This window comes from Hyla sarda, unplaced genomic scaffold (genome assembly GCF_029499605.1).
Source record: "Hyla sarda isolate aHylSar1 unplaced genomic scaffold, aHylSar1.hap1 scaffold_689, whole genome shotgun sequence".
Lineage (NCBI taxonomy): Eukaryota > Metazoa > Chordata > Amphibia > Anura > Hylidae > Hyla > Hyla sarda.
Genome location: NW_026610706.1, coordinates 75,369 through 88,415, shown reverse-complemented (window position 1 = coordinate 88,415; position 13,047 = coordinate 75,369). Strand labels below are relative to the sequence as shown.

Sequence of the window (13,047 nt, the reverse complement as noted above, 5' to 3'; positions counted from 1 at the left end):
AGGTAGGCGTGTTGTTTTCATATGCAGATCTGAAATATTGTCTTATATGCAAGAGGAGGAGTGATGGGGGTTCAGGCAAAAGCCAGGCTATGGATTGCATTGCTAAATGCTCCATCAGAGTGCAATGGTCGCCTGTCCTTTTTTTAAGTGATGATGTGGGTTTAGCCTGTGCTGTATGTATGTATGGGTGGCTGACTGCCACCCACCCAGAAAGTGTATGGGAGGCTGGTTGGCTGCCAGCCTTCCTTCCATTCCTATGAGTAATGTGAGTGCTCATGAAGGGGACATGGTTGGGTCCACCCCTTTCCCGGTTATCCCCTCTAGGCCTTTTGGCTTAGATCAAGTGTAAAAAAAGAAAGGATCTTGCGACAGATCGCATCCTGAGGCACGTTTTTTTTTTGTGTGAATACTTGCACTTGGGTGACTTGTGAGCACATACTGATACATACGTTCCCTATCTGGGGACCATAAATTAAATGGATTTTTGAGAAAGGGAGCTGATTTGGAAGCTTGCTTCTGTCGCCCTATGCATTGACCCGATGTGGCAGTATCTTCGGGTAGTGAACAGTGCACCACCCCATTCCAGTGTTAAACAAGAAAGATTCTCATTTAATCCTCCGTGGGTGAGAATTTGAGTTTGAGAATTGGAGACCAAAATGATGAGTTGCACTGACTGGTTTATGAACGTCTATTCATTTAGCGTTTTAATGACCATGTTTGCACACTGATTGGTGTAAAAAAATAAAATAAAACTAAATAATAATAATCTAGCACACCTGTGCAGGTTTGACATGACATGACAGGTAGCTGTCTTGTGGGTGGTGCTGAATCCTGTTAAATGACATGAGGGTCTCATGCCTATACACAAGGGTGTGTCATTGCTGTTGCTTGACCATGCATTGGTTTCTGTGGTCAGTGAATGATAAAAACAAAATTTACCATCCATTGATGGATGGGAAATCCGCCATGAGGCATTTGTTTTTAGAAACTGCTGCTCACAACCAATGTTGCAATGGAGTGTCTCCATCTGCTGGTGGTATTGGAAAGGCATTAGTGCTATGACAGGGTCTGAAGAAGAAGAAGAAGAAGAAGAAGAAGAAGAAGACGGAAAAAAATATATATAAAAAGAAAAAGAGAGAGAGAGAGAGAGACTGACTTAGTGAGTGAGTGAGTGAGAGAGTGAGAGTGAGTGAGAGTGAATGAGTGAGTGAGTGATTGAGTGAGTGAGTGAGTGAGTGAGTGAGAACAAATGAGTTAAAGCAAGTGAGTGAGAGAGATCGAATGAATGAAAGTCTGAATGACAGAAAGAAAAAAGGATGAAGAAAGAAGCATGAAGAAAAAAAAATGTATATGGAGTTGCTGACATGAGTGCAATCTACAAAGCCGTTGAGGCTGATCCTCATGGGAGGATTATTGCACCAGGACCCTTAGCACTTTTAAAATGCCATTCAATGCCACGGGCTAGATGTAAACTGCAGATGACCATGTTGTGGTAGTTACCATGGATACCCAAGTGATGTGTGAGCTAACACATAGGCCCAACAGATTCCAAGAAGGCCAGAATCACCAGCGGCACCACCATCGATTGTCAGGTCACCCGGATTCAGCAAATACCAGAGTCCAAAATGATGCAGGTTTATACTGTTAATTTTCAGTTTATCGTTACAGTTGGTGTTATTCCATGTCGGAAGGGACGCAGCTACAGCCAGTGGGGTAACTAGAGACAGGCAGGCAGCTATGTGCAACAAAGGTAGGCGTGTTGTTTTCATATGCAGATCTGAAATATTGTCTTATATGCAAGAGGAGGAGTGATGGGGGTTCAGGCAAAAGCCAGGCTATGGATTGCATTGCTAAATGCTCCATCAGAGTGCAATGGTCGCCTGTCCTTTTTTTAAGTGATGATGTGGGTTTAGCCTGTGCTGTATGTATGTATGGGTGGCTGACTGCCACCCACCCAGAAAGTGTATGGGAGGCTGGTTGGCTGCCAGCCTTCCTTCCATTCCTATGAGTAATGTGAGTGCTCATGAAGGGGACATGGTTGGGTCCACCCCTTTCCCGGTTATCCCCTCTAGGCCTTTTGGCTTAGATCAAGTGTAAAAAAAGAAAGGATCTTGCGACAGATCGCATCCTGAGGCACGTTTTTTTTTGTGTGAATACTTGCACTTGGGTGACTTGTGAGCACATACTGATACATACGTTCCCTATCTGGGGACCATAAATTAAATGGATTTTTGAGAAAGGGAGCTGATTTGGAAGCTTGCTTCTGTCGCCCTATGCATTGACCCGATGTGGCAGTATCTTCGGGTAGTGAACAGTGCACCACCCCATTCCAGTGTTAAACAAGAAAGATTCTCATTTAATCCTCCGTGGGTGAGAATTTGAGTTTGAGAATTGGAGACCAAAATGATGAGTTGCACTGACTGGTTTATGAACGTCTATTCATTTAGCGTTTTAATGACCATGTTTGCACACTGATTGGTGTAAAAAAATAAAATAAAACTAAATAATAATAATCTAGCACACCTGTGCAGGTTTGACATGACATGACAGGTAGCTGTCTTGTGGGTGGTGCTGAATCCTGTTAAATGACATGAGGGTCTCATGCCTATACACAAGGGTGTGTCATTGCTGTTGCTTGACCATGCATTGGTTTCTGTGGTCAGTGAATGATAAAAACAAAATTTACCATCCATTGATGGATGGGAAATCCGCCATGAGGCATTTGTTTTTAGAAACTGCTGCTCACAACCAATGTTGCAATGGAGTGTCTCCATCTGCTGGTGGTATTGGAAAGGCATTAGTGCTATGACAGGGTCTGAAGAAGAAGAAGAAGAAGAAGAAGAAGAAGACGGAAAAAAATATATATAAAAAGAAAAAGAGAGAGAGAGAGAGAGACTGACTTAGTGAGCGAGTGAGTGAGAGAGTGAGAGTGAGTGAGAGTGAATGAGTGAGTGAGTGATTGAGTGAGTGAGTGAGTGAGTGAGTGAGAACAAATGAGTTAAAGCAAGTGAGTGAGAGAGATCGAATGAATGAAAGTCTGAATGACAGAAAGAAAAAAGGATGAAGAAAGAAGCATGAAGAAAAAAAAATGTATATGGAGTTGCTGACATGAGTGCAATCTACAAAGCCGTTGAGGCTGATCCTCATGGGAGGATTATTGCACCAGGACCCTTAGCACTTTTAAAATGCCATTCAATGCCACGGGCTAGATGTAAACTGCAGATGACCATGTTGTGGTAGTTACCATGGATACCCAAGTGATGTGTGAGCTAACACATAGGCCCAACAGATTCCAAGAAGGCCAGAATCACCAGCGGCACCACCATCGATTGTCAGGTCACCCGGATTCAGCAAATACCAGAGTCCAAAATGATGCAGGTTTATACTGTTAATTTTCAGTTTATCGTTACAGTTGGTGTTATTCCATGTCGGAAGGGACGCAGCTACAGCCAGTGGGGTAACTAGAGACAGGCAGGCAGCTATGTGCAACAAAGGTAGGCGTGTTGTTTTCATATGCAGATCTGAAATATTGTCTTATATGCAAGAGGAGGAGTGATGGGGGTTCAGGCAAAAGCCAGGCTATGGATTGCATTGCTAAATGCTCCATCAGAGTGCAATGGTCGCCTGTCCTTTTTTTAAGTGATGATGTGGGTTTAGCCTGTGCTGTATGTATGTATGGGTGGCTGACTGCCACCCACCCAGAAAGTGTATGGGAGGCTGGTTGGCTGCCAGCCTTCCTTCCATTCCTATGAGTAATGTGAGTGCTCATGAAGGGGACATGGTTGGGTCCACCCCTTTCCCGGTTATCCCCTCTAGGCCTTTTGGCTTAGATCAAGTGTAAAAAAAGAAAGGATCTTGCGACAGATCGCATCCTGAGGCACGTTTTTTTTTGTGTGAATACTTGCACTTGGGTGACTTGTGAGCACATACTGATACATACGTTCCCTATCTGGGGACCATAAATTAAATGGATTTTTGAGAAAGGGAGCTGATTTGGAAGCTTGCTTCTGTCGCCCTATGCATTGACCCGATGTGGCAGTATCTTCGGGTAGTGAACAGTGCACCACCCCATTCCAGTGTTAAACAAGAAAGATTCTCATTTAATCCTCCGTGGGTGAGAATTTGAGTTTGAGAATTGGAGACCAAAATGATGAGTTGCACTGACTGGTTTATGAACGTCTATTCATTTAGCGTTTTAATGACCATGTTTGCACACTGATTGGTGTAAAAAAATAAAATAAAACTAAATAATAATAATCTAGCACACCTGTGCAGGTTTGACATGACATGACAGGTAGCTGTCTTGTGGGTGGTGCTGAATCCTGTTAAATGACATGAGGGTCTCATGCCTATACACAAGGGTGTGTCATTGCTGTTGCTTGACCATGCATTGGTTTCTGTGGTCAGTGAATGATAAAAACAAAATTTACCATCCATTGATGGATGGGAAATCCGCCATGAGGCATTTGTTTTTAGAAACTGCTGCTCACAACCAATGTTGCAATGGAGTGTCTCCATCTGCTGGTGGTATTGGAAAGGCATTAGTGCTATGACAGGGTCTGAAGAAGAAGAAGAAGAAGAAGAAGAAGAAGAAGAAGAAGAAGAAGAAGACGGAAAAAAATATATATAAAAAGAAAAAGAGAGAGAGAGAGACTGACTTAGTGAGCGAGTGAGTGAGAGAGTGAGAGTGAGTGAGAGTGAATGAGTGAGTGAGTGATTGAGTGAGTGAGTGAGTGAGTGAGTGAGAACAAATGAGTTAAAGCAAGTGAGTGAGAGAGATCGAATGAATGAAAGTCTGAATGACAGAAAGAAAAAAGGATGAAGAAAGAAGCATGAAGAAAAAAAAATGTATATGGAGTTGCTGACATGAGTGCAATCTACAAAGCCGTTGAGGCTGATCCTCATGGGAGGATTATTGCACCAGGACCCTTAGCACTTTTAAAATGCCATTCAATGCCACGGGCTAGATGTAAACTGCAGATGACCATGTTGTGGTAGTTACCATGGATACCCAAGTGATGTGTGAGCTAACACATAGGCCCAACAGATTCCAAGAAGGCCAGAATCACCAGCGGCACCACCATCGATTGTCAGGTCACCCGGATTCAGCAAATACCAGAGTCCAAAATGATGCAGGTTTATACTGTTAATTTTCAGTTTATCGTTACAGTTGGTGTTATTCCATGTCGGAAGGGACGCAGCTACAGCCAGTGGGGTAACTAGAGACAGGCAGGCAGCTATGTGCAACAAAGGTAGGCGTGTTGTTTTCATATGCAGATCTGAAATATTGTCTTATATGCAAGAGGAGGAGTGATGGGGGTTCAGGCAAAAGCCAGGCTATGGATTGCATTGCTAAATGCTCCATCAGAGTGCAATGGTCGCCTGTCCTTTTTTTAAGTGATGATGTGGGTTTAGCCTGTGCTGTATGTATGTATGGGTGGCTGACTGCCACCCACCCAGAAAGTGTATGGGAGGCTGGTTGGCTGCCAGCCTTCCTTCCATTCCTATGAGTAATGTGAGTGCTCATGAAGGGGACATGGTTGGGTCCACCCCTTTCCCGGTTATCCCCTCTAGGCCTTTTGGCTTAGATCAAGTGTAAAAAAAGAAAGGATCTTGCGACAGATCGCATCCTGAGGCACGTTTTTTTTTGTGTGAATACTTGCACTTGGGTGACTTGTGAGCACATACTGATACATATGTTCCCTATCTGGGGACCATAAATTAAATGGATTTTTGAGAAAGGGAGCTGATTTGGAAGCTTGCTTCTGTCGCCCTATGCATTGACCCGATGTGGCAGTATCTTCGGGTAGTGAACAGTGCACCACCCCATTCCAGTGTTAAACAAGAAAGATTCTCATTTAATCCTCCGTGGGTGAGAATTTGAGTTTGAGAATTGGAGACCAAAATGATGAGTTGCACTGACTGGTTTATGAACGTCTATTCATTTAGCGTTTTAATGACCATGTTTGCACACTGATTGGTGTAAAAAAATAAAATAAAACTAAATAATAATAATCTAGCACACCTGTGCAGGTTTGACATGACATGACAGGTAGCTGTCTTGTGGGTGGTGCTGAATCCTGTTAAATGACATGAGGGTCTCATGCCTATACACAAGGGTGTGTCATTGCTGTTGCTTGACCATGCATTGGTTTCTGTGGTCAGTGAATGATAAAAACAAAATTTACCATCCATTGATGGATGGGAAATCCGCCATGAGGCATTTGTTTTTAGAAACTGCTGCTCACAACCAATGTTGCAATGGAGTGTCTCCATCTGCTGGTGGTATTGGAAAGGCATTAGTGCTATGACAGGGTCTGAAGAAGAAGAAGAAGAAGAAGAAGAAGAAGAAGAAGAAGAAGAAGACGGAAAAAAATATATATAAAAAGAAAAAGAGAGAGAGAGAGAGAGACTGACTTAGTGAGCGAGTGAGTGAGAGAGTGAGAGAGTGAGAGTGAGTGAGAGTGAATGAGTGAGTGAGTGATTGAGTGAGTGAGTGAGTGAGTGAGAACAAATGAGTTAAAGCAAGTGAGTGAGAGAGATCGAATGAATGAAAGTCTGAATGACAGAAAGAAAAAAGGATGAAGAAAGAAGCATGAAGAAAAAAAAATGTATATGGAGTTGCTGACATGAGTGCAATCTACAAAGCCGTTGAGGCTGATCCTCATGGGAGGATTATTGCACCAGGACCCTTAGCACTTTTAAAATGCCATTCAATGCCACGGGCTAGATGTAAACTGCAGATGACCATGTTGTGGTAGTTACCATGGATACCCAAGTGATGTGTGAGCTAACACATAGGCCCAACAGATTCCAAGAAGGCCAGAATCACCAGCGGCACCACCATCGATTGTCAGGTCACCCGGATTCAGCAAATACCAGAGTCCAAAATGATGCAGGTTTATACTGTTAATTTTCAGTTTATCGTTACAGTTGGTGTTATTCCATGTCGGAAGGGACGCAGCTACAGCCAGTGGGGTAACTAGAGACAGGCAGGCAGCTATGTGCAACAAAGGTAGGCGTGTTGTTTTCATATGCAGATCTGAAATATTGTCTTATATGCAAGAGGAGGAGTGATGGGGGTTCAGGCAAAAGCCAGGCTATGGATTGCATTGCTAAATGCTCCATCAGAGTGCAATGGTCGCCTGTCCTTTTTTTAAGTGATGATGTGGGTTTAGCCTGTGCTGTATGTATGTATGGGTGGCTGACTGCCACCCACCCAGAAAGTGTATGGGAGGCTGGTTGGCTGCCAGCCTTCCTTCCATTCCTATGAGTAATGTGAGTGCTCATGAAGGGGACATGGTTGGGTCCACCCCTTTCCCGGTTATCCCCTCTAGGCCTTTTGGCTTAGATCAAGTGTAAAAAAAGAAAGGATCTTGCGACAGATCGCATCCTGAGGCACGTTTTTTTTTTGTGTGAATACTTGCACTTGGGTGACTTGTGAGCACATACTGATACATACGTTCCCTATCTGGGGACCATAAATTAAATGGATTTTTGAGAAAGGGAGCTGATTTGGAAGCTTGCTTCTGTCGCCCTATGCATTGACCCGATGTGGCAGTATCTTCGGGTAGTGAACAGTGCACCACCCCATTCCAGTGTTAAACAAGAAAGATTCTCATTTAATCCTCCGTGGGTGAGAATTTGAGTTTGAGAATTGGAGACCAAAATGATGAGTTGCACTGACTGGTTTATGAACGTCTATTCATTTAGCGTTTTAATGACCATGTTTGCACACTGATTGGTGTAAAAAAATAAAATAAAACTAAATAATAATAATCTAGCACACCTGTGCAGGTTTGACATGACATGACAGGTAGCTGTCTTGTGGGTGGTGCTGAATCCTGTTAAATGACATGAGGGTCTCATGCCTATACACAAGGGTGTGTCATTGCTGTTGCTTGACCATGCATTGGTTTCTGTGGTCAGTGAATGATAAAAACAAAATTTACCATCCATTGATGGATGGGAAATCCGCCATGAGGCATTTGTTTTTAGAAACTGCTGCTCACAACCAATGTTGCAATGGAGTGTCTCCATCTGCTGGTGGTATTGGAAAGGCATTAGTGCTATGACAGGGTCTGAAGAAGAAGAAGAAGAAGAAGAAGAAGAAGAAGACGGAAAAAAATATATATAAAAAGAAAAAGAGAGAGAGAGAGAGAGACTGACTTAGTGAGCGAGTGAGTGAGAGAGTGAGAGTGAGTGAGAGTGAATGAGTGAGTGAGTGATTGAGTGAGTGAGTGAGTGAGTGAGTGAGAACAAATGAGTTAAAGCAAGTGAGTGAGAGAGATCGAATGAATGAAAGTCTGAATGACAGAAAGAAAAAAGGATGAAGAAAGAAGCATGAAGAAAAAAAAATGTATATGGAGTTGCTGACATGAGTGCAATCTACAAAGCCGTTGAGGCTGATCCTCATGGGAGGATTATTGCACCAGGACCCTTAGCACTTTTAAAATGCCATTCAATGCCACGGGCTAGATGTAAACTGCAGATGACCATGTTGTGGTAGTTACCATGGATACCCAAGTGATGTGTGAGCTAACACATAGGCCCAACAGATTCCAAGAAGGCCAGAATCACCAGCGGCACCACCATCGATTGTCAGGTCACCCGGATTCAGCAAATACCAGAGTCCAAAATGATGCAGGTTTATACTGTTAATTTTCAGTTTATCGTTACAGTTGGTGTTATTCCATGTCGGAAGGGACGCAGCTACAGCCAGTGGGGTAACTAGAGACAGGCAGGCAGCTATGTGCAACAAAGGTAGGCGTGTTGTTTTCATATGCAGATCTGAAATATTGTCTTATATGCAAGAGGAGGAGTGATGGGGGTTCAGGCAAAAGCCAGGCTATGGATTGCATTGCTAAATGCTCCATCAGAGTGCAATGGTCGCCTGTCCTTTTTTTAAGTGATGATGTGGGTTTAGCCTGTGCTGTATGTATGTATGGGTGGCTGACTGCCACCCACCCAGAAAGTGTATGGGAGGCTGGTTGGCTGCCAGCCTTCCTTCCATTCCTATGAGTAATGTGAGTGCTCATGAAGGGGACATGGTTGGGTCCACCCCTTTCCCGGTTATCCCCTCTAGGCCTTTTGGCTTAGATCAAGTGTAAAAAAAGAAAGGATCTTGCGACAGATCGCATCCTGAGGCACGTTTTTTTTTGTGTGAATACTTGCACTTGGGTGACTTGTGAGCACATACTGATACATACGTTCCCTATCTGGGGACCATAAATTAAATGGATTTTTGAGAAAGGGAGCTGATTTGGAAGCTTGCTTCTGTCGCCCTATGCATTGACCCGATGTGGCAGTATCTTCGGGTAGTGAACAGTGCACCACCCCATTCCAGTGTTAAACAAGAAAGATTCTCATTTAATCCTCCGTGGGTGAGAATTTGAGTTTGAGAATTGGAGACCAAAATGATGAGTTGCACTGACTGGTTTATGAACGTCTATTCATTTAGCGTTTTAATGACCATGTTTGCACACTGATTGGTGTAAAAAAATAAAATAAAACTAAATAATAATAATCTAGCACACCTGTGCAGGTTTGACATGACATGACAGGTAGCTGTCTTGTGGGTGGTGCTGAATCCTGTTAAATGACATGAGGGTCTCATGCCTATACACAAGGGTGTGTCATTGCTGTTGCTTGACCATGCATTGGTTTCTGTGGTCAGTGAATGATAAAAACAAAATTTACCATCCATTGATGGATGGGAAATCCGCCATGAGGCATTTGTTTTTAGAAACTGCTGCTCACAACCAATGTTGCAATGGAGTGTCTCCATCTGCTGGTGGTATTGGAAAGGCATTAGTGCTATGACAGGGTCTGAAGAAGAAGAAGAAGAAGAAGAAGAAGAAGACGGAAAAAAATATATATAAAAAGAAAAAGAGAGAGAGAGAGAGAGACTGACTTAGTGAGCGAGTGAGTGAGAGAGTGAGAGTGAGTGAGAGTGAATGAGTGAGTGAGTGATTGAGTGAGTGAGTGAGTGAGTGAGTGAGAACAAATGAGTTAAAGCAAGTGAGTGAGAGAGATCGAATGAATGAAAGTCTGAATGACAGAAAGAAAAAAGGATGAAGAAAGAAGCATGAAGAAAAAAAAATGTCTATGGAGTTGCTGACATGAGTGCAATCTACAAAGCCGTTGAGGCTGATCCTCATGGGAGGATTATTGCACCAGGACCCTTAGCACTTTTAAAATGCCATTCAATGCCACGGGCTAGATGTAAACTGCAGATGACCATGTTGTGGTAGTTACCATGGATACCCAAGTGATGTGTGAGCTAACACATAGGCCCAACAGATTCCAAGAAGGCCAGAATCACCAGCGGCACCACCATCGATTGTCAGGTCACCCGGATTCAGCAAATACCAGAGTCCAAAATGATGCAGGTTTATACTGTTAATTTTCAGTTTATCGTTACAGTTGGTGTTATTCCATGTCGGAAGGGACGCAGCTACAGCCAGTGGGGTAACTAGAGACAGGCAGGCAGCTATGTGCAACAAAGGTAGGCGTGTTGTTTTCATATGCAGATCTGAAATATTGTCTTATATGCAAGAGGAGGAGTGATGGGGGTTCAGGCAAAAGCCAGGCTATGGATTGCATTGCTAAATGCTCCATCAGAGTGCAATGGTCGCCTGTCCTTTTTTTAAGTGATGATGTGGGTTTAGCCTGTGCTGTATGTATGTATGGGTGGCTGACTGCCACCCACCCAGAAAGTGTATGGGAGGCTGGTTGGCTGCCAGCCTTCCTTCCATTCCTATGAGTAATGTGAGTGCTCATGAAGGGGACATGGTTGGGTCCACCCCTTTCCCGGTTATCCCCTCTAGGCCTTTTGGCTTAGATCAAGTGTAAAAAAAGAAAGGATCTTGCGACAGATCGCATCCTGAGGCACGTTTTTTTTTGTGTGAATACTTGCACTTGGGTGACTTGTGAGCACATACTGATACATACGTTCCCTATCTGGGGACCATAAATTAAATGGATTTTTGAGAAAGGGAGCTGATTTGGAAGCTTGCTTCTGTCGCCCTATGCATTGACCCGATGTGGCAGTATCTTCGGGTAGTGAACAGTGCACCACCCCATTCCAGTGTTAAACAAGAAAGATTCTCATTTAATCCTCCGTGAGTGAGAATTTGAGTTTGAGAATTGGAGACCAAAATGATGAGTTGCACTGACTGGTTTATGAACGTCTATTCATTTAGCGTTTTAATGACCATGTTTGCACACTGATTGGTGTAAAAAAATAAAATAAAACTAAATAATAATAATCTAGCACACCTGTGCAGGTTTGACATGACATGACAGGTAGCTGTCTTGTGGGTGGTGCTGAATCCTGTTAAATGACATGAGGGTCTCATGCCTATACACAAGGGTGTGTCATTGCTGTTGCTTGACCATGCATTGGTTTCTGTGGTCAGTGAATGATAAAAACAAAATTTACCATCCATTGATGGATGGGAAATCCGCCATGAGGCATTTGTTTTTAGAAACTGCTGCTCACAACCAATGTTGCAATGGAGTGTCTCCATCTGCTGGTGGTATTGGAAAGGCATTAGTGCTATGACAGGGTCTGAAGAAGAAGAAGAAGAAGAAGAAGAAGAAGAAGAAGACGGAAAAAAATATATATAAAAAGAAAAAGAGAGAGAGAGAGAGAGACTGACTTAGTGAGCGAGTGAGTGAGAGAGTGAGAGTGAGTGAGAGTGAATGAGTGAGTGAGTGATTGAGTGAGTGAGTGAGTGAGTGAGTGAGAACAAATGAGTTAAAGCAAGTGAGTGAGAGAGATCGAATGAATGAAAGTCTGAATGACAGAAAGAAAAAAGGATGAAGAAAGAAGCATGAAGAAAAAAAAATGTATATGGAGTTGCTGACATGAGTGCAATCTACAAAGCCGTTGAGGCTGATCCTCATGGGAGGATTATTGCACCAGGACCCTTAGCACTTTTAAAATGCCATTCAATGCCACGGGCTAGATGTAAACTGCAGATGACCATGTTGTGGTAGTTACCATGGATACCCAAGTGATGTGTGAGCTAACACATAGGCCCAACAGATTCCAAGAAGGCCAGAATCACCAGCGGCACCACCATCGATTGTCAGGTCACCCGGATTCAGCAAATACCAGAGTCCAAAATGATGCAGGTTTATACTGTTAATTTTCAGTTTATCGTTACAGTTGGTGTTATTCCATGTCGGAAGGGACGCAGCTACAGCCAGTGGGGTAACTAGAGACAGGCAGGCAGCTATGTGCAACAAAGGTAGGCGTGTTGTTTTCATATGCAGATCTGAAATATTGTCTTATATGCAAGAGGAGGAGTGATGGGGGTTCAGGCAAAAGCCAGGCTATGGATTGCATTGCTAAATGCTCCATCAGAGTGCAATGGTCGCCTGTCCTTTTTTTAAGTGATGATGTGGGTTTAGCCTGTGCTGTATGTATGTATGGGTGGCTGACTGCCACCCACCCAGAAAGTGTATGGGAGGCTGGTTGGCTGCCAGCCTTCCTTCCATTCCTATGAGTAATGTGAGTGCTCATGAAGGGGACATGGTTGGGTCCACCCCTTTCCCGGTTATCCCCTCTAGGCCTTTTGGCTTAGATCAAGTGTAAAAAAAGAAAGGATCTTGCGACAGATCGCATCCTGAGGCACGTTTTTTTTTGTGTGAATACTTGCACTTGGGTGACTTGTGAGCACATACTGATACATACGTTCCCTATCTGGGGACCATAAATTAAATGGATTTTTGAGAAAGGGAGCTGATTTGGAAGCTTGCTTCTGTCGCCCTATGCATTGACCCGATGTGGCAGTATCTTCGGGTAGTGAACAGTGCACCACCCCATTCCAGTGTTAAACAAGAAAGATTCTCATTTAATCCTCCGTGGGTGAGAATTTGAGTTTGAGAATTGGAGACCAAAATGATGAGTTGCACTGACTGGTTTATGAACGTCTATTCATTTAGCGTTTTAATGACCATGTTTGCACACTGATTGGTGTAAAAAAATAAAATAAAACTAAATAATAATAATCTAGCACACCTGTGCAGGTTTGACAT

At 43.4% G+C, this 13,047-nt stretch overlaps 8 pseudogenes; all 8 read left to right on the top strand.

Annotated features, from left to right (window-relative positions):
• Positions 1-313: 313 nt before the first annotated feature.
• On the top strand, positions 314-578 carry LOC130343766 (U2 spliceosomal RNA; annotated as a pseudogene).
• Positions 579-2,061: 1,483 nt separating this feature from the next.
• LOC130343830 (U2 spliceosomal RNA) lies at positions 2,062-2,325 on the top strand (annotated as a pseudogene).
• Positions 2,326-3,805: 1,480 nt separating this feature from the next.
• Positions 3,806-4,069, top strand: LOC130343829 (U2 spliceosomal RNA; annotated as a pseudogene).
• Positions 4,070-5,563: 1,494 nt separating this feature from the next.
• Positions 5,564-5,827, top strand: LOC130343803 (U2 spliceosomal RNA; annotated as a pseudogene).
• Positions 5,828-7,326: 1,499 nt separating this feature from the next.
• LOC130343765 (U2 spliceosomal RNA) lies at positions 7,327-7,591 on the top strand (annotated as a pseudogene).
• A 1,483-nt stretch (positions 7,592-9,074) lies between these two features.
• Positions 9,075-9,338, top strand: LOC130343826 (U2 spliceosomal RNA; annotated as a pseudogene).
• Positions 9,339-10,818: 1,480 nt separating this feature from the next.
• Positions 10,819-11,082, top strand: LOC130343825 (U2 spliceosomal RNA; annotated as a pseudogene).
• Positions 11,083-12,568: 1,486 nt separating this feature from the next.
• Positions 12,569-12,832, top strand: LOC130343824 (U2 spliceosomal RNA; annotated as a pseudogene).
• Positions 12,833-13,047: the final 215 nt, after the last annotated feature.